The following is a 26863-nucleotide window of genomic DNA, read 5'->3' as shown; positions in this document are numbered from 1 at the left end:
TGATGTTTAGAAAGGGAATTATTTTTTCTAGACCTAATGCTGGCTAGGAATGTGGAATTCTGCATAGTGTGTAGAAGGGGTGGCGTGAATGGTGGGAAAGTATGAGAAACCTGCGTTGAAGTGAATGAGAGCTATGTCTATTATTCTGGTCACTTAAACAATTCCAGAAAAGTTAATTGGAATATTAATATCATTAAACTAATCATGTTGGTTTACCCAAGTTAGGCATTATTGGCAGAGGTCCTGAAATTGAGGTTGTTTCAACAGTGCTAAGTCATGAACTGAATAAAAGATTTTATATTCTTGAAAATATGATGCACGTGGACATAGTCCCCTGGCACTCTGGAGGACTGTGGGTTATTCATTTAAGAGTTTCTGTCCTGAACTTTCTGCAAAGGTTCCACATACCCCTTTACTGAAGACTCAATCATTTGAAGAGGAATGGATTAAGACCAAGTATAGTGGGAAGATTAGCTAATGTTTCTTGCACATTACCATACCACTTAATTGTTTATTATAATAAATTACTGGAATAATTCTCCTAAATGCCACAACTGCTTCAAGCCCTTTAGAAGAGAGAAATGTAGCAATTCTCTCTGTAGTGGATAGGAACATGAATCTGTTTCTACAAAGGCCTAATGGAATGTTTACAAGAATTAGTTACTTTATAGTTTTTTGATAAGTAGAGAATCCAAACTTTCATTAGGCTCTAATGACCTTTATAAACTTTCTTGGGGAAAAATGAATCTTGACCTTGGCAACTAGCAGAACAATTAGAACATGGTTATTTTTTGGCTATTCGACGATGTCAACAACAAGGCATAGTAGTTTGATGAATGTGCATTCATGCAGAATAGGGAAAAGGCCACATTTGCATGGAAATTCAATTTATAATTGTTTTTATTTTTTATTGATGCTTAGTGAATTGGATCTAAATGGAACCATTTTTTAAAAGGGGAATCAAACTTGACAAATAATGTATTTGGGTAAGTACTTTGAGTAATTTGAACAGTAATTATACTCTATTCCATATAATGATATTACAGGGTAAAAAGAAAACATCAGGGTTCAACACCAGTAATTCTAGGATATTTAGTTAAGTCAAAGGGACTTACGTGTTAAGACCTGTTGTACTCTTTAACTCGAGTTAGCATGAAACCCAATTAGGAAGATTACATTTTGGAAACCTAGGATTTCATAATCAAGGGAAAAGCAAAATGTACAACACCTTGACTTTAGCAAGGTGTTTGGTAATATAAATTCATGCCTATTAATAAAGGATGGTAACATTTAAGGTATCACATAGGAAGTTTACAAACAGAATAGTGGGAAAAACTGAAACAGCAGCATGTACAAGACAGCAGAAACCCAGAAACTGAAGAGATAATTTGGAAAAATAGCATTTGGTTTGACACAGTTGGAACTTATAAAGAGGCAGGAGAAGTTAAGAGGTGACTGGAAAGGCTTTAGGAGTCACATATAAAGGGTCTTCTAGACCTGTGTACATAGAAAACCAGTGACATTTTTCAGGGGTAAGTGGGAGGCAGTAAAGCAGAAGTTCAGCCTGCAGGGTTTGGCGTCAGACCTGAGTACCAGCTACATCAACTTACTTGCTGTGTGCCCTTGGGTAAATCATGTAACGATCCTGATTTTCTGTTCATGTGTGAAATGGGATTAGTAAGAGTTCTTTCCTCATGGTGTTTCAGTTATAAACACAGTAATCCATGTAAAGCTCTTAGCACAGATTCTGGCTGTACAGCATGCTCGACATTATTATTACCATCATCGTTACTATCATTAATAATTATTACTATTACTTTGTGGAAACATCAGTTTGGAGGGAAAATGGAGACTAAAGAGCAGGGAGGCTACTCTGTGAGCAGGTCTCTACCAGAGGTTGTACAGAGAGCACAGACTGGCAGGGAGATGACTATGCAGAGAGCAGTGGTGACGAATTTGACAGCAGGAAGGGACCTGATGCCTCCTTGGCAGGGTGGAGTCAATAACTGCCATCACCGCCATTTTCTTCCAGGGAGATATGGTGCCCGCCAATTGAAAGATGTGGCCAATATCTCGTAGAACACGATGAGGATCCATAGAAATTGTAACACAATGAGAAAAGAGCAGATTCGAGGAAGGACACCTGCAGGGTGAACCATGGAAACCCGAGAAAGACAATGAACAAACCAGAGATTGCAAACATATGGCTGAGAAAACACTGTCTGTGGGCTGAATGAAATACCTGGGACACTGCTCCGAAGAACTAGAAATGACAATATTTTATTAGAAACCATAGAGAACTGCCACATAATTTTTCCATATTGTTCTGAATTATTTAAAGTAGGCTTTCATAATTTATTAAGGATAAAGAAAAGGTGTGCTTTTTTGTCTTCGGTCCAACAATAATAATGGTTTTACCTTTCTCCCCAATTATGCTGAGTTATCTTAACTCAAGGCAAGCCTTTTAAGCCCAAGAGATTTAAATACAAAGAAGATTTTGCTCTTCCTGGCTTATTCCTTCTGACCTGCTTAATAGCATCCCTGCTTTCTTTTAAGGGGTATTTATATTGGGAACATCTAGACAGCCTCGGATCACAGCATGTTTCCCTTCGGAAACCTTGTAGTTGGACTGCCAGATCATCCAAACTGACAGCTCTCTGTGTTTCCACACTTGGGTATATATAGGCTGTTTTTCTAGTGGCCTTTTCTCCAGGATCCACTTGTCAGTTCACTTAGCAGGTCTGGCCGCACAAAAAGATAAAAATACTAATTAAAGCACTAATACCCTAATGAAACAATCCGGCATGTATACTTGTCTTTTTCTATTTTGGAATAACAAGTTTTTTCTATTCTTGCTGAAGGTCAATGTACTAGTTTGCTAGGTCTATCATAACATAGTACCACAGACTACTTGGCTTAATCAATAGACATTTATTTTCTCACAGTTCAAGAGGCTAGAAGTCTGAGATCAAGGTGCAAACAGGGTTGATTTCTTCTGTGGCTTCTCTCCTTGGCTTGTAGTTGGCTCTCCTCTGCCTGTGTCTTCCCTCAACCTTCCCTCTGTGCCTGTCTGTGTTTTAATCTCCTCTTCTTATAAAGACACCAGTCATATTGAATTAGGACCCACCCTAATACCTCATTTGAACTAAATTGCATCTTGAAAAAGTCTCTGTCCAGATTCAGCTGTAACAGTTTCCTCTTGTGTTATAAATAAAATCGTTTTCTTTTTCTTCTGGATCTAGCCCCATTGACTGTAACTCTCTTGCATTCCTTTGACTTCTTTCCTTCTTCCATTTTACTCTGTCTCTACTCTCAACTCTACTCTACTCTGTCTCTACTCTACTGTTCAGAACTCTGACACCTACAAAAACACCTTCATAGGGGCGCCTGGATGGCTCAGTGGGTTAAAACCTCTGCCTTCAGCTCAGGTCATGATCCCAGGGTCCTGGGATTGAGCCCCGCATCGGGCTCTCTGCTCAGTAGGGAGCCTGCTTCCCCCTCCCCTCTCTGCCTGCCTCTCTGCCTACTTGTGATCTGTCTCTCTGTCGAATAAATAAATAAAATATTTAAAACAAAACAAAACAAAAAACAAAAACACCTTCATAGTGGGCTACTTGAGCCTTCTGGCTGCAGTCCCCAAGCCCCTACCCCATACTTTCTTATCCAGTTTCTTGAACATGAAGCTTGTCCAACATTTACTTTCTTAGTCCCCATTTACTCCCACAATTGTCCATATTTCCTAAACACTTAGTTCATGGACATCTGGTAAAGATCACCACTGAGCTCCAAGTTATCAGTCTAGTGTAGACTGGAATTCTAGATGTAATAAAGTGTAATAAAATACCACTGGTCTTTCATTCCCCCTAGTAATACATTATTCACATCTTGGTTTCTGTGGTACTACATTTTTCCGCTAACTGTCCATTTCTTTTCAAACTTTTTGAAGTTTTGGATTCTTCTTCTTCAGCCCAACCTTTAACCCTTGATGTAACCCCGCCCCTAGGCTTCCATCTATGTGCTGAGTGTCATCCTATCTAAAACTCCAACACTGTTATTTCCTTGGGAGTTTTGCTGCTGGACTTACACACTGGAATGTCTCAGAAGCAGTCCAGATCTAACATGCTCACTACTGATTGTTTTTCCTCTTTTCTGGCATTTAACTTTTCCTCTAGTGTTATTCCTTTTAAGGAACTGGGGTTAGGATGAAGTTAAGAGGTAGCTGGAATGCTATTCCTAGGAAGGAATGCTGTTGATCCCAACAGGAGCAAATGCCTATGAGTAGGAGAGGGAGCTACAGCCATCAATGCCAATGCATTGATGTTTTTCTCATCCTTTTCAACATCATCATCACACATTTTAAGTAACCTCTTTCTAAAGTTGGCTTCGATGGGGCCCAATGAATAATTTCTCTCCTCCTGAGTTCTGTGCCAACTGAGATGTAAAATAAGGTAGAAGGAAGGATAAATATCTCTGTTAATCAAAAAAAAGTTTGAAAGACATAGTTTAGGTTAAGGGATAAAGGCTTTTCTCACTGATCTCAAGAATTAGGCTGACTTGCCCTCCAAGTCACTGAAGGCACAGATAGCAACCCACCCTGCTGTGTCAGGCCTTGGAACTGTTAAAATAATGCCTGAAACAGAATAGAGAACCTGAGCTCTCTATGCACAAATCAACTTCCAAGGCTTCTTTGCAAAGAAAGTCATCATGAGGTTATTTGTCCACAGGTTAGATAAATCACCAAGGAATAAGCATTAGTACCCCTCCCCTTCACCCCTACCCCTAGCCCCCAAGTCTGAATTGTCATAGAGGAAACCCTTTTCAAAATTTTTGGTTTATGGAGAATTAACCAGAGAAGACACATGAATTCCTACACTAAAAAGTCAAAAACATTGGGAGTCATATTGTTTTTTCTCTAACCCATAACCATCAAAGACTTGAATATGAGGATTCAGAGTATGAATTAAGGATTTCCGAATTCATATTTTAGTTGCCTATATCAACAAAGGAACTGCTTAGTAATTTTACAGTGAGCTATCTGGTCCATGCAACTCTCAACTAACAATTTCAACTGGGGTTCTGGCACCATCCTGGGGAGGAGGGCCAAAGTAAGCAGCAGCCCATACAGAATATAATGCCTTTAGAAAAGTATTTATTCTAATAAATAATAAATGATTATTTATTAATAATAAATGGTGGCTGGGTGGCTGGGTGGCTCAATTGGTTAAGTGTCTGGGTGGCTCAATTGGTTAAGTGTCTGCCTTCAGCTCAGGTCGTGATCCCAGGGTCCTGTGATGGACCCCTGCATTGGGGTCCCTGCAGCAAGGAGTTTGTTTCTCCCTCTTCCTCTGCCCCTTCCCTGCTTGTGCACACGCTCTTTCTCTAATAAATAAATAAAAATCTTTAAAAAAATACTTATGATGAGAACAGTCATTTCTGTCTACACCTGTAGAAAAATTTATGTTTGCTGATTGCAGCCAGAGATAAGTATGCTGATTTGTGAAATTATGCAAGATTTTTTTTCTTTCTTAGAGGAACTCTACATGCTCTGGATCAACCCGTATTCCATTATAGACTATTTTAGGACTTAACTGTCAGGGGATATAAGTTGACATACGTAAGTCTAGTCCTTTTACCTCATGGGGCCCATCAGCTCAGTGAGACAAAACTTAAGCCCCATCTACAAGTGGAATTCAGATATTTGCAGACCTCTCTTAGAGAATGGCGTTTGAAGAAAACTAGACTAATTAGAAAGAAATTAGGACTCCTGAGGAAAAAAAAACATTAATGAGTGAAGAGGAGCTCCCCGGGATGTAAGAATGAATCAATTAATATGATACACTCTATTAATAGAATGAATGATAAAGATCATATGGACATCTCAATAGATGCAGAAGAAGCATTTAACAAAATACATCACATTTTTATGATAAAAACCCTCAACAAACATAAGTACAGAAAAACTTACCTCAACATAATAAAGGCCACTGCTATAGTCTGAATGTTTGTATCCCCCCCCCCCCAACATTATATGTTGAAAACCTAATGCCAGTTAATAGTTTTAGGAGATCGGGCCTTTGGGAGGTACTTAAGTCATGAAAGTGGAACCCTCATGAGTGAGGTTAGCCCTTTTAAAAGAAGTCTCAGAGGGGTGCTTGGCTGGCTCAGTCAATAGTGCACAGGACTCTTGATCTCAGGGTCACAAGTTCAAGTCCCAGGTTGGGCATGAAGCTCTCTAGTTCCCTTCAAATATGTGAAGACACACAGCAAGAAGCTACTATTTTTAGAACCAGGAAGTGGACCCTCACCAGCCACTACACTGAATCTGCTAATAACATGATCTTGGAGTTCCCAGTCTCCAGAACTGTGAAAAATAAATTTTTGTTTGTTATAAGCCACCTAGTCTGTAGTATTTTCTTACAGCAGTCCAAATGGAATAAAACTACCATATGTGGAAAGCCTACAGCTAACATGAACAAGGATGAAACTCAAAGATCTTCTAAGATCAGAAATAAGGCAAGGGTGACCATTCTTGCCATTTTTATTCAACATATTACTGGAAAACCTACCTGGAGCAATTAGGCAAGAAAAAGAAATAAAAGGCACTTGACTCAGCAAAGAAGTAAAATTATCTCTCTTTTTTCAGATGACATCATCTTATAAGTAGAAAACCCTAAAGACTCCACCAAAAAAATTAGAATAAATAAATTCAATAAAATTATAGAATACAAAATCAGCATATAAAAATTAGTTCTATTTCTACACACTAACAATAAGGAAATTTAGAAAACAATCCCCTTTTGTAGCATCAAAAAGAATAAAATATTTAGGAATAAACTTAACTAAGGAGGTGGAAGACTTGTATAGCAAAAACAACAAAACATCGATGAAAGGAAATAAAGAAGATACAAATATAGAGAATCCTGTATTCATGAACTGGAAGACTCAAAATTGTTAACATGTCCATTCTACTCAAAGCAACCTACAGATTCACTGTAATCTCCACCAAAATATCATGACATATTTTTATACAAATAGAAAAGACAATCTGAAAATTCATGTGGAAACATACAAACCCTGAATAGTCAAAGCAACCTTGAGAAAGAACAAACCCGGAGGCCTAACACTTCCTAATAAAAAATATGTTACAAGCTAAATTAATTACAACAGTGTGGTACTGACATATAAGGACATTTAGACCAATGAAAAAAAACACAGCCCAAAAATAAGCCCACACATTCAGTCAACTGATCTTCAACAGAGTGGCAAGAATACACAATGGCAAAAGGATAGTTAACTTCAACAACGGGTGATGGGAACATTGGATATCTACATGCAAAAGTATAAAATTGGACACTTAACTTATGCCATACACAGAAATCAACTTGAAATGAACTAAAGACTTAGATGTAATACCTGAAACTGTAAAACTCCTATAAGAAGACATGGGAAAATCTTGACATTTGTCTTGGTAATGATTTCTTGAATATGACACCAAAAGCTTCAGCACAGCAAAGGAAACAATCAACAGAATAAGAAAGCACCCTATGGATTGAGAGAACATATTTGCAAACTATGTATCTGATAAAGGGTTAACATCCAAAATATATAAGGAACTCAAACAATTCAATAGCAACAACAAAACAAAAAACAACCCAATTAAAAACTAGGCAAAGAACTTAAATAGACGTTTCTCTGAAGAATACATACAAATGACCAGCAGGCATATGAGAGATATCTGCATTCCCGTGTTTACTACAGCATTATTCACAATAACTGAAATATGAAAAAACCTAAACATTCATCAACAGATCAATGGATAAAGAAAATTGTGGTATGTACATAAAATGGAATATTACCCAAATTAAAGACATTGGAAATTCAACCATGGGCTATGACATTAGGATATTATGTTAACTGAAATAAGCCAGTCATGGAAGGACAAACACTGTATGATTCCATTAAATGAGGTAGCTAAGGTAGTCAAACTCATAGAAATAGAGAGTAGAATTGTGGTTTCCAGAGGTTGAAGGAGGGAAAATGAGGAATTACTCTTCAATAGATACAAAGTTGCAGCTATGTAAGATGAGTAAGTTCTAGAGATCTGTGGTATAATATTATACGTTTTGTTAATAGCACATTGTGCACTTAAGAATTTGTTAAGAAGACAAAAAAAAAAGAATTTGTTAAGAAGACAGATCTCATGTGAAGTGTTTTTACTATACACACATAAACTTCAAAGGGGCAGGAGGAAATTTTTGGAGATAATGGATATGTTATCTTTTTTTATTATGTTATGTTGATTATCTTGATTGTGGTAATGGTTTCACAGGTGAATATATATGTCAAGATCCATCAAATTGTATACTTTAAATGTGTGAAGTTTCTTGCATATCAATTATACCTAAATAAAGCTGTTTTTAAAAAAGAAGAAGGAATTGGCAGGGACAGAATAGCACAACAGCTAATGTCAAGAGATCAGAATAATTATAGAACTACAGGCAATAGCACTTTGCCACTCTTAATGTGTAAAAGTTTAGAGCATCTGAGGCCAAGGAGAAAACTCCCACCCCCCAAAACTGTGATATCAACAAAATATACGTTGTGGGGGGAAAAAAAAAGACACCTTACAATGAGGACCAAGATTCAAACCCAGCATGTTAGCATGGTTGGGGCATATAAAGAGAGCAGAATAGATTTCCAGTGGAATCTGCCAAAAAGGGAGAGGGAGGAAGAAATGAACTAATGACACTTTCTCATTATATTGCCAAGTTGCTGGTTTAAGATGATAACTTAACAGATGATCATGTACTTTCCACCATGTATTTGATTATAATAGGGACAGAAATCATAAATAATTTTATTTCAGTGTCATCCTAGGACTTTTCTCCCAAACCCTTTTTATGTTATTTTATGCAATACTCTTTTGTATAGTTCCTCTGCATATTTGAGGATGAGAACTAAAACACCCCCTTGACACTTGTTTCATCTACTCAAAAAAGGTTGTCAGGAATGTTCTCAATTCTGTGGTTCTGTATTGTACTTAAGAAAATACACCAAAGAAACTCCTATCTGATTTAAAATAAAAAAATATTTATTCTACACAATTGGTTCTTTTTGTCTTTTGGTTAATGAGAACAATGGAATTGACCTGGTTTCCCTTTATAGGTTTGTTGTACATGTTGTCAAATTTAGGACTTACTGGTAACAAGGATGAAGGTGGCAATTAGAGTACACATTTCAACTTGGTCCACACTCTGCTTCTCTTTCTTCTTCCATTCAACTTCTAATTTCACTAACTTGCTTATTTTAAACTTCTTTATAATCTGCTTTAATATCCTTCTGGAAGAAGTGGGGGTAAAATTGAGTAAAAGTTTAGAAAATAAGTTCATTTAGGGCTCAGTGATTTGTATTTCTTCCTTTTCAAATAGTTGCATAGAATAATCTTTCCCCACTAGACTTTACAGATGAACTGGAAAGATATGTGGTTTTAAGCTATTGCTATCTCTACATTTCCCCTTCTCAACATAACTGGACTACCTATAGGCCAAAATCAACCATGCAGAAATATAGTAACTATGCTTTCTTTGAGACTATGAGATTAATTCCCTATTTTAGTATTACCTCCTTGTATGGATTACCAACAGTACCCAATAGGGAACTGGGAAATATAGGAAACAGAGAACCGTGAACTTTTCCTAAAAAATAAAAATATTAACAAATCCTTTAAAATATAGGAGGCTGATACATAATTTGGTCTAATAATAGAAAATTAAACTTAATGAAGCAGAGTTAAGCACAAGGGAATTTTAATATCATTAGAGAATAACAAATAGATTATAATATTAGGAACATGATTATAATTATGAGACAAATGTATTTACAAATATTAAGGAAATCTGAATTCAAGTGTATCTGTACAGGCTTTTTTCATTTCTTGAATCATTTTAAAAGTGTAGATGTTTTCAATTTTTAAGGCATCAGATGGTTAAAGGATTATAGTAAATTAAATCAAAGGACCATATTTGGAGGGATGTTTCTTCTTCATAAATATCTCCATAGATATTATTCTGTTATCCTCATCTGTCAATGGCATAATACCTACAACTCTAAATCATAAATTAAGGATTATATTTTCATCAAAAGCATGAAGAATGTAGGTCTGTTACAGTGATCATTTACTTAACACATGGAGATGATTTGAAATCAAAACTAATGTCTATTTTAAAGAGGTATTTTAAAAACTTCAGTACTTGGGACGCCTGGGTGGCTCAGTTGGTTAAACAGCTGCCTTCGGCTCAGGTCATGATCCCAGTGTCCTGGGATCGAGTCCCACATCGGGCTCCTTGCTTGGCAGGGAGCCTGCTTCTCCTTCTGCCTCCGTATGCCAGTGCTCACTCTCTTTCTCTCTCTCTCTCTCTCTCTCTGACAAATAAATAAATAAAATCTTTAAAAAAAAGCAAAAAACTTCAGTACTGCTTTTCTGGTGCATCAAATGCACTGAACACTGTCATATTTAAATACAGATACTAAGACAAAGAGTAATAGTAAAATGAAATTTTAAAGACTTAATAAATAACCAAAATATTTTGAGGGGTATGTTAATTGCATCATTCCTCAAAATGTGGGAAGCATAAATTGCATTTAAATTAAAAAAATTCAAGTTTTTTAAAAAAATACTTACCTTCTAACACTTAAACACAAATGACACTTAAGAGTACAAGAGTTTGGGGTGTCTGGGTGGCTCAGAGGATTAAGTCTTTGCCTTTGGCTCAGGTCATGATCTCAGGGTCCTGGGATCGAGCCCCACATTGGACTCTCTGCTCAGCAGGGAGTCTGCTTCCCCCTCTCTCTCTGCCTGCCTCTATGCCTACTTGTGATCTCTGTCAAATAAATAAATAAAATCTTTTTTTAAAAAAAGAGTAGAAAAGTTTTATAGTAGACCAAGCCATCCTATATTTCTCAGTGATTTATTTGTAACCCTAAAGAGTTTGATTTTAATATTCCATACTGTGGCATTCATTGCTTATATTTTCATTTTAGAAAGGTCATTTTAGAGTTATTTCTCCATTGCCCTCAACATTTGGTAAGTTAAGAAATTTTGGGAATTCAGTAATCATTTTTGGTGGCTACTCCCTTTTCCTGGTCTGTTGCCACTCCCTTAATTTGGATCCTTTTTATCACTTCCTGGGCAATTGTAACAATACCAATAAGCATCCCAGTATGCAGTCTTGTAGCATAAAAATTGGTGTCCAACTAAACTCTAGAATGATCCTTCTATGAAGCAAATATAATCTGCAAGTGTCATTACCTAGAAGATTGAAGTCAGTTACTTCAAGTTAATAAATAAGGCCCTGTGTGATCCAGCAGAGTTGTGGATTGGCTCACCCATCATGCATAACCCATTCCGACATAATTCTAAAATGCCTTTGAATACTATAGAGGAGGGGTGCCTGGGTGGCTCAGTTGTTAAGCATTTGCCTTCGGCTCAGGTCATAATCCCAGGGTCCTGGGATCAAGCCTTGCATGGGGCTCCCTGCTCGGCAGGAAGCCTGCTTCTCCCTCTCCCACTCCCCCTGCTTGTGTTCCCTCTCTTGCTGTGTCTCTCTCTGTCAAATAAATAAATAAAATCTTAATAAATAAATAAATAAATATTATAGAGGATGGAGACATAAAAACCGATACTTTCAGACTCCATTGTAACTGTGGAGTTTCAGATTTAGTTTAGGTTTCTCCAGTTAGGTGTACATATTCAAGACTTTGATTTGCAACTGAATTTGATTAGAAGAAAGGTGGGACAAGAAGTATTCATTTTTATAATATAAAGACGTGGATGGTATATCTAAATTAGTATGATTCTGGAGCAGGGAGATGTAGTTGCGAATTCCTGATTTTGCAGGTGGTTTCTTAGAAGTCTTCTTAATCAAGGCAGAGGTAATATTTTTCCAGAGGCTGTAGCTGTGGTAGAAGATTTCCGATTCTTCAGCTTTCTGTCCTTAACAGAGGCCTGAATTCCCTTGATTTGGGGAGTTATTCCCAGAATGTAATAGCTAGCGTGTTTCATTATATTAACCTATACCCTAAGTAAATCTTGAGCTTAAACTAGCTCAAAACTAGTTTTGTCTGCAACAAAACCCCCTGACCTACTAGACATAATTAATGTTTAAAGTGCAGGTGGACAATAAAAAAGGAAGTAAGATTCTGAGATTAGGTATTTGACTTGGTTGGGCTTAAGAGCAGCAAAGTTCTAGTTACCTTTAGAAAGTGGAGCACTGGTAATCCATATTATGCAGAACTAAATATTTACTAAGATTTTTACCTAAGGTTGTCTGCAATGAAATGTGTATTAAAAATAAGCCTTGCATTTCATTACAGACAACCTCAGGTGAAAATTTTAGTTAATATTTAGTTCTACATAATAATCTCAAATCTTATTTCTGAATCTATGCCCCAACCTTCATGTAAGAGACCTAGCATGGCTATGCATTCAACTATCATTGTTGTTCAGCATACACAGTTGAGATTCTACTTCTAATTTTTAATTATATCAGCCTTATGCAATAACAAATAAGTGTCTTTCAGGATAGGCACAGAAATGCATATTTCTCTGTATAGGTCTGTATAAGCTGCCAATTTAAACCTGACGCTACCATTTTTTTTTTCTACATATTTTGCAGTGTAGTTACCAATGGCCAACTCAAACCACAGTCCTTGTATCTCTTATGCTTATGCCTTGTGTTGTGTGTGTATGTGCGTGTGTTGGCAGCCATTCACTCTGCTTGGGGGATAGATTTGGAATGACTATGACTCTTAGTTTGGAATGGCAGTGATTACATATTTGTCAGAAATAAGGTCCATTACTGATTGTCTCTGAAACTTGGACACTCCATGTGAATAAACTTTGAGCAGTATACCTGATCAATGTTTGAATATATTTATATGTGGATTCATGTATGGGTGTCACCTAAAGATTTGGCCTGTAGGGCAGGGACCTGAAAGCAAGATTAGATGATTGGTGATAAGGAGGTTTGGGGAAATGTTACATGGAGAACTTTTGAAAATAGATCAAAAGTATAAGGTTATTTGTGAATGCTCACCAAAAGGCTCCCTTTACAAAGATTTTAATAATTGGGAGGATGAAATGATGCACTTTGCAGATGTCAACTTCTTTTTCAAGACACTTCAATGCTTGTCCAGTGAGCACATGGACAAATTGATCATGGTGTTGGGAATGGAAATGTAAAAAGACTTAAAAGACAGTCTCTTCAATAAATGGTGCTGGGAAAATTGGACAGCTACATGTAGAAGAATGAAACTCAACCGTTCTCTTACACCATACACAAAGATAAACTCAAGATGGATGAAAGACCTCAATGTGAGTCAGGAATCTATCAAAATCCCAGATGAGAACAAAGGCAGTAACCTCTTCGACATCGGCCACTGCAACTTCTTTCAAGATATGTCTCCAAAGGCAAAGGAAACAAAAGTGAAAATGAACTTTTGGGACTTCATTAAGATCAAAAGCTTCTGCACAGCAAAAGAAACAGTCAACAAAACAAAGAGGCAACCCACAGAAGATATTCACAAATGCCACTACAGACAAAGGGCTGATATCTAAGATCTATAAAGAACTCCTCAAACTCAACACTCAAAATGCAGATATTCATGTCAAAAAATGGGCAGAAGACATGAACAGATACTTCTCCAAAGAAGACATACAAATAGCTAACAAGCACATGAAAAACTCTTCATCATCAATAGCCATCAGGGAGATTCAAATCAAAACCACATTGAGATATCACCTTACGCCAGTTAGAATGGCCAAAATTAACAAGACAGGAAACAATGTGTGTTGGAGAGGATGTGGAGAAAGGGGAACCCTCTTATACTGTTGGTGGGAATGCAAGTTGGTGCAGCCACTTTGCAAAACAGTGTGGAGATTCCTTAGGAAATTAAAAATAGAGCTTCCCTATGACCCTGCAATCATACTACTGGGTATTTACCCCAAAGATACAGATGTAGTGAAAAGAAGGGCCATCTGTACCCCAAAGTTCATAGCAGCAATGGCCATGGTCACCAAACTGTGGAAAGAACCAAGATGCCCTTCAACGGACAAATGGATAAAGAAGATATGGTCCATACATAAAATGGAGTATTATGCCTCCATCAGAAAGGACGAATACCCAACTTTTGTATCAACATGGATGGGACTGGAGGAGCTTATGCTGAGTGAAATAAGTCAAGCCGAGAGAGTCAAGTATCATATGGTTTCACTTACTTGTGTAGCATAAGGAATAACACGGAAGACATTGGGTGAAGGAGAGAAGTGAGTTTGGGGAAATAGGAGGGAGAGACAAATCATGAGAGACTGTGGACTCTGAGAAACAAACTGAGGGTTTTGGAGGGGAGGGGAGAGGGGTGGGGGGTTGGGTGAGCCTGGTGGTGGGTATTAAGGATGGCATGTATTGCATGGAGCACTGGGTGTGATCATAAACAATGAATGCTGGAACACTGAAAAAAAAAATGAAAAAAAAGAGACTTAGTAATATAAACTTCTCTCTTCATCATGTTAGTATATTCTTGGCAACTGCCATCCTGAACACTGCCACTGTTGAGTGCACAATCTACCATAAATAGAGGGCTTGTTAACCCCAAATAGAATTCCATTCTCTGACAGGAGGACAGGCTCTTGTCTTAATCACTCAGGCCAAAAATATTCAACTTTGTGGATTATGAAAGGAACAATAATTTGTCCTCACTGATAGGCACTTATTTTGGGTGTGGGTTTGCTTTAACAGCCTAACATGCTACTTCTGTGCTTCTCCCATAACATTCTACTCACTTTTATGAAATCCATACAATATAGGAACTTTATTTTACCAAATATAAAAACTAAGTCAAAGTGCTTTTGAACACATAACTCACTGGTCTTAAATGAAACCAGCCAATTATCAAGATGGGTGGTTTGAGGGAATGTAGAATGGCCTATTAAAAACATAGTCTTGGCGGGCACCTGGGTGGCTCAGTGGGTTGGGCCTCTGCCTTTGGCTTGGATCATGATCTCAGGGTCCTGGGATCGAGCCCCACATAAGGCTCTCTGCTTGGCAGGGAGCCTGCTTCCTCCTCTCTCTCTGCCTGTCTCTCTGCCTACTTGTGATTTCTCTCTGTCAAATAAATAAATAAAATAGTGGCTCAGTCAGTTAAGCAACCAGTTCTTGGTTTCAGCTCAGGTCATGATCTCAGAGGAATGACATCAAGCCCCACATTGGGTTCTGTGCTCAGTGAGGAGTCTCCTTGAGTCTCTCTCTCTTTCCCTCTCCATTTGCCCCTCCCCCAACTTTCTCCCCTTCTCTCTCGCCCTCTCTCTCATGCTCAAATAAAAAGAAATAAATCTTTATAAACACAATCATATATGAGCTGCGAAACACCAGCTTTCTAATCTGCAGTGCTGTCATACAGGATAGTTCTGAACCATGAACAGATATATGATGCCTTTTCTCTAATGATGAGTATACATGAGACAAAGAGACAAGGGGTTAAAGGGGTTAAAATCAGCATTTCTCACCATTCCCAAGGATTATTGTAGAATGGTAGTTAATTCCATGCTTTGCATGGAATCTGGTACAAAATTGCCTGAGTATGAATCTCAGTTTGACCACCTATAGCTAGGTGATCATACAAATTACTTAACATTTGTCTTAGTTTTCTAATCTGTAAAAGGGGATAAGAATAGTAATATGGATTACATAAATCAATAGATGTTAATCACTTTGGAGAATACCTAACACATAATAATATGTGTAGTACTATGAAAGTGCTTGCTATTACTAGTACCCAAATGACTTAGTCACAAATTTTAGCTTCCCATCTTCATGTTTTGAGGCTTTGCTAGATAAAAAAACAAAAACAAAAACAAAACAAAACAAAAAAACCCTTTAGAACACAATAAGAGAATGCTTCCATTTGGGATACAATTGTTTCATTGACATAAAAGTTGAGATTTACCAGTTGATCCTTTTGGGCTCTTTATATCATGGCACCAGTAGGCAATAACAGAGAGTACTGTTGGTTAGACTAATTGATCCCGGCTATCAAGGGAAAAATATGTTTCTGCTACACAGTGGAGCAAGGAAGAATATGTCTGGAAACCAAAAAGTCCTTTGGGGTGCTGTCATAACTAGTAGTTAAAGTACTGAAGACATGAGCAACCTAATTCAGGCAGAATCACAGAGAGCTAAGGCCCCTTAGAAATAAAGGTTTGGGTCACCTCACAAATATATAAGCCCCAATCCATTGAAGTGCCTGCTGTGGGCAGTGGGAACCTAAAATGGATAGTGGAGGAATAAAGTTATAAATATCAACTGTAGCCTCATGAACAGCTAGAGAAACGAGGGCAGGATCAGCTTTGTGTGCTTTTTTCCAATTTTCTTTTTTATTCTCTTTGTTTTTGTTTCTATTTTATACAGACAGTGGTGGTGGCAGCAAATTCTGTGATTTACTCCAAATTCTACAGTCTATCAAAATATGTTTGTGGTTGACGTTGAAGAGAAATCAAGATGGCACTGAGATAGAGGCAGTGAATGCTCAGTGATTGCAAATCACCAAGCATTGTTTGTGGAAGCAGCAAGAATGACTCGCAGGCAAGATCTATTCCCGACATCAGAGGAGAGACTGGGATAGAACTGGATAGAACTGGATAGAACCTAGTGTAGCTCCTTATTATAAGCTATTCAAGACCAATGCCCAGACCCTTGATAAATGTGTTCTGACGTTTTGGGAAACAACACTACAACTCCACATTGAACAATTCATCCTAGTGATATAGGGTGGACTGACCCTTGCACAGGGAGGCTAATGCAGAGCTAGAAAGAAAGGAGGACTGGAGGAACATTAGGGCAGGGATGGAGCCTGTGAGCTCTGAACTTAATTACATTTAATAGCAGTTGTAATTTGGTCTGTCATTTGGGAACCTTCAATAAGTTCTTGTTGACTGTTGTAGCCTGTTCTCTGTGGCGCTATTATGAATTAAGAAGGAAAGCTTGTCTCGGATTTGAGCTGGAGGCCAAATTGAGGCTGATAGCACTGATTGCCAGCAGAGGAAAGCACTTATCCAATGAGTGATGGTATGGCAACTGGCAGCAGGGGCTGCTACTGGGAGGCAAAAGGAGGAGCGGGGAAGGGAAATTCATAAAGGAACTCTTATCACACAAAGGAACTCTTATCCTTTATTCATAAAGGAAGTCTTATGCATGAAAGGGTGCCCTTAAAACTTAGAGAGCGGTCAGAAATATTTTGTTGGGGGATCAAGCTAATGGAAACTTCAACACAATACTTAATGGCAACAAGTGCCGTAGCTATAGGCGTGGGAAGGCAGAAATTTTGGCTTTGCATTAGATTTCCTGTTTAATTCTTAACAAGGATTCGAAGAGGTAATATTTATCTCACTCAGGCTACTGATAAAGCTACTGAGATTCATAAAAGGTGGCTTTCCCAAAGTCACAAAGCTATGAAGTAGTAGAGTCAAGATTTGAATTAGAGTTTTCTTGACCTCAATGCTAGGAAATCTTACCAATTCAAATAATTTAACACTTATATTTCTCATTACCATTCATGTTGGTAATTGGGCTCTTGAGACTATTTCAGACAGTTTGCTAGTTAAAAAAAAAAAAAAAAAACTTTAACATAACACATTGGTTCTCCAAGTTTGCCATACACTGAATTTCCCGAGGAGCTATAAAAAATAGTGATGCCTGGATCTCACCCCAGGAGATTTTGATTTAATTGGTATAGTGTGCAGCCAGGACATTGGAATTTTACAAGGTCTCCCAGGTGATTCTAAAACATGGCAAGTTTTGAAAACCAATGCATTGACATGTTGGTGGAGAGAATAGTTAATAGCATTTCTTTTCAAGAAATTTTTGTCTGACAGAACTTGATGGCCAGGCTGCCTGGTGACATGGTCCAAATTGGCTAGGAGAATGAGGGTGATCCTATTGGAATGATTTCTTACTAATACAATCACTAAATGATCAGAAGAAATAGTACTTGACACACGGTAGGTGTTGCATAAGAGATGTTGCTTGAACAACTTAACAAGTGATGTTAGAAGTCTTTAACAGGTATGCCTCAATAGATAAAGAAACATGAATCCAGTTAGAGCACAGAGGGTAGGAATGAGGACACCAGACTTAGGAATCATGTTAGCTAGGTTCAGATCTGGCTTCTTTCACTCATAAGCTCTGTAAACTTGGGCACATTTTTTCACCTCATGTGCTCTAATGCTCTCGTCTGTAAATTGGAGGTAATAATAGTATTACTTTCTGATGAGGTAATACAAGTATTTACTTCATAAAATTGATGTGAAAATAAAAGAGGCAAGGGCTTAGGACAGAGTGAGGAACATAGCAGGCAGCACATCTGTGCTGATTTCAATTATTTACACGTGAAACATTTTGGCAGCGTTGTTGTCATAAGGATTTAAAATTTTCCCATTTTATCTTTACTAGTCTTTTTATTTTCATTTGCTCATATGTACAATAATATCTATTGAAAATCTTGCTGAGATATATATGCATTTAGTAAAGTTCTTGTCTAGCTCACCCACTTTGAAACATTTGAATCTGAAATCGTAAATAAGATATTTTATTATCATGAAACATCAACAGATCAACTCTGAACATGATTTTTGTCTCACCTCATGTTGTAAATTATAGTTTTTCTTATTTTATGGTATATAAAGTAATATAAATTTTCTCCCACTGATGAAGTATAAAGAAATATTGATTCATTTATTCAATCAAAAAGTGGGAAGCAGCAAAGACAACACAAAATGACTTATATTTGCAAAAAAAGGTAAGTTTTAAAGAAAAGAAAAAAAGTGAAATTTTCAGTATTTTCTTTTCTTCAAATAATTTTAATGGAGGAAAAGGCAAAAACAAACACTAACAGAGAAAACAACAGAAAATTAACTCAGATTCCAATTATCAAGGGATGTCTAAAAAGATTTTATGAATTCAATATACATGGAGCAGGTAAATATAGATTTAAATTTCAGTTGTTCTGGTTATCTTATCCAACTTGCAACCTCCAAACTCCTGAAAATCTTACCAGTAATAACTTTGGTTGTTTTAAACTAAGAATTTCAGTGTCAGAATTATCAATTAAGGATGTCACACACCTACTGAACAGAATTTAAAATTTTGATGATTGCAACTCTGCATCCCGTATCCCAATAAACACGAAATTCTGCTGATATCAGGATGCAAATTTAATATTAACTGCAAATTATAAAATATGGATTTGCTGATTCTGAATGAGTCTGGAATTCATAATCTTATATTTTACCATTTTTGAATATGAAAGTTTATGTGAAGCAAAATTTTTTTTAAGATTGTATTTATTTATTCGACAGAGAGAGAGAGATCACAAGCAGGCAGGGAGGCAGGCAGAGAGAGAGAGGGAAGCAGGCTCCCTGCTGAGCAGAGAGCCTGATGCTGGGCTGGATCCAAGGATCCCGAGACCATGACCTGAGCCGAAGGCAGAGGCTTAACCTGCTGAGCCACCCAGGCGCCCCAAGCAAAATATTTTTGAGTAGTAAACTGGTATGAACCACATGTCATCTTATATGGACTCGTTTTAGGAGTAGGTTAAAAAAAAAAAAAAAAGGAAAGAAACTCTTTCCATTTCATTAAAAATTCAGCATGATTAAGTCTGGGTAGAATTTTAAAAATTAGATAACTTATAACAATGATTTTTAACACGTTTTTATCCTAATGTTAAGATATCTCAAAGCATTTTTAATGAATGGGAATCACTAGATTCAATGATGAGAATAGACTTAACTTCCTAGAAAATACAAAAAAGTTTATCATTACTATTATTTATTTATTTATTTATTTGATAGACAGAGATCACAAGTAGGCAGAGAGGGAGGGAGGAAGCAGACTCCCTGCTGAACAGAGAGCCCGATGCGGGGCTCAATCCCAGGACCCTGAGATCATGACCTGAGCAGAAGGCAGAGGCTTTAACCCACTGAGCCACCCAGGCACCCCTATCATTACTATTTTTAAACAAAGACTGGAAAGTTTCAAAGAAACACAATGCATAGCCAAACATATCCTGTCAAACCTGATGGTAATATTACAGAAATTACATTCCAGATTGCGATGTCCTCATAAAAAGAATGACAATATTTCACCATGGCAACTTTGGAAAAATGTTGGGCTTTGGTACAGCAATAAAATATATCTGCCTATTCATCCATTTGTAAATTTAGCACTTTCAACCATATAAACATGAGAGGTCTTCATGGAATTGTGTAGCTTAATCATTACCTGTATCCTCAAACTGGTTTAACTTAATCATCATCTTCATTATCATCATTTATTATAATCTCAGGGACTTTGATGTAATCGGTTTAGCTATGGAATCTCAAGCAATTCACTGGAGATTACTCCATGCCAAAAGCACTGAACAGACAAATGGTACAAGAAGGTGGGATTAGGAGATACTTCCAACTCCCTTTCTGGTTCTAAACCATACTATAAGGAACACAATCATGAGTAATAGTTTTGATCACATTATAATTTTGACCATTGAGAAATGACATCATAACCCTTATTTTCTACCAATTTTTACATTGAAGTATAATTTACATAGAGGTTGGTGGTTTCAACAAATAGATACCACTATTTAAACCACTTTTAAAGTATGGAAGATTTTCTTTACTCTAGAAGGTTCCTTTTCTAGTCATTCCTCACACTTGCTCTACAAGAAGGCAAAAACTATTTGGGATTCTTTCATCACAGTTTAGTTCTTGTCTGTTGCAGAACTTCACAAGAATGAGTCTTGCTTAGTAGAATGTCTGTAAGATACTTCTATTTTGGATTTCAGTGGCCTCTTTCTTTCCTATGGTGTATTACTATTGCATACGCAAACATACCATGATTTCTTTATCCATTTTTCTATTGATGGACATTTGGGTTTTTTCTAGTTTGGAATTTTTATTATTCAAACTGCTGTTAAAAACATTCTAATACAAGTTTTTATCCCTTTTTTTTTAAACCTTGGAAATCTGTTTTTCTTTCTTTTGCTAAATATCTAGAAGTGGATTTTCAGGGTCACAGGGTAGATATATGTTTAACTTCTTTTTTAAAACCTGCTAAATTTAATCTTTTACCTTTTTTATTCTTGAGTTGAAGGAATCCTTTTATTCAGAATAAAAGTCTTTAGTCAGATATAGGTAGTGCAAACATTTTCTCTCAGCCTGTACTTTACATACCTGTTTTCTTAGTGGTACTTCTTAATAAATAAGCATTTTTAATTTTGATGAAACATCATTTTTCTTTCTCTCTTGGTTACTTCTTCTATGTCATGTCTGAGATATATTCATCAAACTCAAGGTCTTCTAGGCTTCTTTTATTTTTATTTATTTATTTTTTTTAAGATTTTATTTATTTATTTGACAGAGATGACAAGTAGACAGAGAGGTAGGCAGAGAGAGAGGAAGGGAAGCAGGCTCCCTGCTGACAGAGAGCCAGATGCGGGGCTCCATCCCAGGACCCTGGGATCATGACCTGAGCCGAACGCAGAGGCTTTAACCCACTGAGCCACCCAGGCGCCCCTAGGCTTCTTTTAAAAATATTTATACTTTTCCCTTATGACAAAACTAGTATAATTATTTTCACTTAACACATGAGGGATCTGAGGCACATACTGATCAAATACTTGCCTGAAGTTTCACTTTACTTGAACCAGGACTTAAACTCATGCAATTTTTACTTATCACCACTAGCTAGACTTCCACTGATTATGCTATATCAGGGAAAATATAATCAAAGGTTTACATGCTCTTCTGAGTTTTGAATATTTTTTCAAGGAGTGTTTGTTACTATATTTTTGAACATTTATGTTGTATAGAGAACAGTTTGGGAAAAGCACGCTCAATACAGTCTGACTGAATTAAAGTTCTAAAATAGAAACAGAAATGTGACATTCTACTTCTTAATAGTCTTACCTAATGGCCTAGTATTTTGGATATACACTACAGTGTTCCTTAGAACTTACAGATTTCTGTGTGTTCTCAGGTCCAAGAAAGGTGTATTGTCTCTTTATTGTTCAGATTTTCTTCTTAGATCATCCTTTATATAGTCACCAGCAAGGTGGCTCCCTGACCTCCTGAATCTTTTAGGCATTACTAATCCTAAAAGGAAGTGTTTATCTATTGCTGTGAGTACAATACGGAAAACATTCCAGGAGAGTTGTAGCAGTAGTTGACTTCATTTGTTGATGCTTTTCTCTTGAGCTCTTCTGGAGTACAGGATTGCCAAATAAAGATACAGAATGGCCAGTCACAAAATATCTTTTTTTTTTTTTTTTTAGTATAAGTATGTTCCATGCAATATTTGGAATTTACTTATATTTAAAGGGTGTTATCTGAAACTCAAAATTAACTGGGTATCTCGTATATTTATTTGTTGAACTCAGCAATCTTAGGGGGCTAACATAAGCTAAGTGTGCTTGGCTTATGGAAAGAGAACTCTCCTAATTTAACATAAGACCTCTATGTCTTTAATATGGATGTGTCATGGCATCCAGATTTCCCCTCTGCTGGAGAGTGATTGTCAGTAGTGTAAATTACATAACCCATAAGAAAGAAAAAAATCCTACTTTGGAGAATAACAGTGAATTCATAAAAATATTTAAAGATTTTCTAAGGATATTTTGCATTCCTAATAGGGAGTGGTGAAGTATCCTATTATACTGTATTATTATTACAACCAGCAGGAACAAGTAGTAGAATGAAGATGAAAATACCAAAATCTTTCATATTAAAGCACATTTAAGTTTAAAATCATGGGATGAAACTTAATTAAGTGCCAGAAGGTATACTACCATAATGTTGAGCTTGCAAATTTAAATACACAAAAGCAAGGCAATCTAGACACTAAAAGTTCTGTAGCAACATTAACTCACCCACATCATACATCGTGCATAATAAAGTTAACATTTAGCAAGTAGAAATGTCGTTCATAACACGAAATATGTGCAACTCAAGATCATTAACATTTTCCATATTTTTATGCTATTTCATAGGTTCAATATTCTCATTACACTAATGTGGAGAGAACTGCTCAGTCGTAGAGTTAAAAAATTCTTTGAAAACATATTTGTTTATTTCACAGTCTTTCATTAAAGTCATAATCAACTTGGGTTGCATGTTGTTTCAGCAACAGAAAAAAAAATTTTTTACATTTAGAGAATGTTAACTACAGTGTAAATCTTCAATTTTTCACTTACTAAAATTATTTCAAACTTGCTGTATTTATGGTTACTATTCTAAAAAACATATCATTATTTATTATTCTAGTATTATTCTGATATTTTAATAAAAACTGGGGTGGGCTCATAATATGGTGATCCTCACTATGTCACTTAGTGTGTGATCAAGGGTAAGTTACTTAATCTTTCTGTGCCTCAGTTTCTTCATTTGTAGAATTGAGATTATAATAGTGCTTGACTCATGGGGTGCCATGAGAATTAAGTTACTTAATATCTACAAAATTCTTAGCCATGTGTGGCACACTGTAAAGAACTAAAAAAATTCTTACTGTTCACAAAAAGCAAGATTCCAGATGTACAGGTATAAGGAGATTTTACATTACCTGTCCTAGACTGCTATGATTAGAGTATCAGATCACCTGAAACAATTTTAGAGACTTTAAAATTTTTCATATTTAAAAGCATCTTTTTAAGTTTATAGAAATAAAAAAAATTATTAGTTTTTGCTTATGACTAATACAAATGTGAAACAGTTACTCAAACTTATTGGTAATAATTAAAATAAATAGGAATGTGAAAATTATATTTTATTTTTACATCTGAACAAATAACTAAGCTGAATAAGACTGGCAATACCAAGTGCTGGTGAGGGCCAGGAGCATGTGGAATTATCAAACATTGCTGGTGTCGATGTAAATTGTTACAAGCATGTAGAACAACTATTTGGCAACTGTTACCTACTAAATTTGAAACATGTATATCCTATAATTTAGCAATTCCAGAAATGCATGTGCTTGTGCACCAGAAGAAATTACAGGGTGGTCATACTAGCAGTATTCATAATAGCTGAGAACTGGAAACCGCCCAAATTTCTATCAACAGCAAAACAAATTGGACAAATCGTGGAATATTCATACAATGGATCACTCTAGAGCAATGAGAATTAAGGCATTACAGCTGCTCCCAATGACATGGATGATTCTTACAAACAATGCTTAGTGAAAGATGTAACAAAAGAACATACACAGTGTGATTTCAATTATATAAAGCATAGTAATGGGAAATTTGGCCTATGGTATTATAAATGAAAGTAATTCTCTCTTTGGGGGAGGGCTTCTGGGGAGTTGTTAATGTTCTGTCTCTTTTCTTGGGTGCTAATTACCTCACGACAATTCATTCAGGTGAATGAATGAATGAATTGGCTTTTATGATTCTGGCCACCCTTCTGTATATGTTATACTTCAATTAAAATAAATTAAATAAAACTCAGAAAAAGATTTTAATCTGAGAAGGAAAAAAAAGTTTTATGATTTGTATTGCCAATGTTTCTAGTTCCCTATAGGATTCTTTTAGAAAATAATGTCTGCTTAGGAAAGAAAAGAGTAAGCATAATCCACAATTTATTATTCCAATTTGCCAAAATAGTTCATAAGGATTAAAAGAAATCTATGCTATGCTTCAATGAGAAATGCAGCAATGAGGTCAACTTATCCTAAATAGTTTACAGTTTTAGAATGATCCAAGGCTTTATTAGAATACAGAGCTGAGAATTTGAATTGGGAAGTGCAGAACTTGAGAATGTGCTTGTTGGAGGCAGTGGTGAGAGGAACAAGAGAGGAACAGACAAAAGTGAGATGCTAAATTGAAACTCATCCTTTGAGTTATAAAACAAGGGCAAAAGCAAATTTTCCAAGACTATTTGAGAAGTGTGCTGCAAAGTCTTCCATTCTAAGGATATTCTATTTAATATTACATTATATAATCAGGAAAATATTGTTAATATAAGTATTTAAGTTGTGTTAGTGATAAATAATAATCATTGGATTTTTGTAGCTCAGGAGACAATTAGGAAATGTATGAACATGATATTTTAATAATATGAGTTCAGATGTTAAGGCAAATTTAACCCTCATTTTAAGGAGGCAGATTCCCTCCCTAGGAAAATATAGAGTTGAGTTAACAAATGAAAAATCTACATATTTTGGGATGCCAAGACACTTTACTGTATAATTGGCAGCTAAAATGAGGAAGAAACAGATATGTGCTCCTAACTAGGGTGCTGGAAATAATTCACCATAGTTAAGGAGTCCCACGATGGGCTTTGCCTGGAAAGGCCCAGAGAGCAATGGCTCTATTTCAAATGAAGTTGCTCAAGCCCATCTAAAAAATCTAAACATATACCAATGGCCAACGGTCAAGTGCCTAGAAGCAAAATATTAATTCACAGCCAAAGCAAAAATACTAGTTTGGACCATACAAAACTACTTTTATAGGTCACAACAGCCAAATACGGACAATTTCATATGATTTAACCTGATATAAACACAAATACACAACGGTGGTTAACAACATAAAAGGATCAGAGAACAAATACTGAATACAGATGATGGTGGTCCACTATTTGAAGACTGCTCTGATGACAAACCATACATGGAGGTGCAAAATATACTTGCCCCACATATTTTGCCGGTGTTATATATTTAATTGAACCAAAGATAATAAAACTTTAAGGAAGACAATTTTTTAAATTATTTAAGGGCATCTGAAAGTTACAGTGATATTTTTTTTACCATGTTTATGAAAAGCAATATAGTTTTATTTTGTTGTTTTGTTTTGCTTATCCTTTTAAAAATTGACTTTTAAGATTAATCCTAACAAAGAAGTTTTTAAGAAAGTAGTGCTTGATACATTTAGAAATGCAACCCATGCATGAGCTAATACACAGAGAAGGTGGACATGTTTTGATCCTGAAACTTACCTCATCATTCAGCATCTGTCATTAAACAAACAAAACATCATAAAATTTGGGCTTCATTATTCATAGTAATAGAAACATCAGTGTCTACTGGCATAGAGATTGTATAATAGAACATCTTCAGTATTCACTTCTCTTTTTCTTGACTATTTAAACAATATTTCTAGCATAACAGAAACAAAAAAATACAGCTGCTTTGTCAACCCCAAACCATTGTTCTTTTAACAACAAGAATTTTGGCTTATAGAACTTAATTATTTAGCTAAAGAAATTTTGAAAAACATAATTTCAGATACAGAAAGAGATTTTTTGAATCTCTAGCTCAAGAAAACCGTTTGTTAAAAATGCATGAAAGATATAACTGGGCATTGGTGACCAATTTCATTAAATGAACTATGACTTTACTGGGCAAGAAAAAAAGCATGTGTCTATTGAGTTCCCAAGGGCTAGATTATTCAATGGAAATATTTTCTACTAGAATATCATAATGAAAAATGGCTAGGCTAAATGAGTAAAATTCATCCTGGTGCACAACTCATTTATTCAGTAATCATTTATCTCTTTAGAAAAAGTATTTACATAGTGAGATAATTTAATATAGGTTATAAGATGTCTTTATTTCAGTTTTCACTTCTACTTATACTTCTGACTTATCAGTTTAGGTTATTTAAACTCATGCATTCACATATTTGAATTTCCCTTTACATTCCTGCATGAGTTCACTACCCTAAAGTATGCACAAAACAGCTCCATTTCTTTTTTCAGGAGATAAGAGTTCTAATTTTATTTTTTTTTAATTTTTTTATTTTAATAAACATATAATGTATTTTT

At 36.0% G+C, this 26863-nt stretch overlaps 1 protein-coding gene across 1 annotated transcript in view; it reads right to left on the bottom strand.

The window, feature by feature from the left end:
- Positions 1-26863, bottom strand: part of GALNTL6 (polypeptide N-acetylgalactosaminyltransferase like 6) — a gene marked incomplete at both ends in the record, with an annotated part of 1173146 nt that overhangs the window by 426180 nt on the left and 720103 nt on the right. The gene's annotated exons all lie outside the window — the stretch shown is intronic.

This window comes from Martes martes (assembly GCF_963455335.1).
Source record: "Martes martes genome assembly, chromosome: 2".
Lineage (NCBI taxonomy): Eukaryota > Metazoa > Chordata > Mammalia > Carnivora > Mustelidae > Martes > Martes martes.
This window is presented reverse-complemented; position numbering and strand designations above follow the sequence as displayed.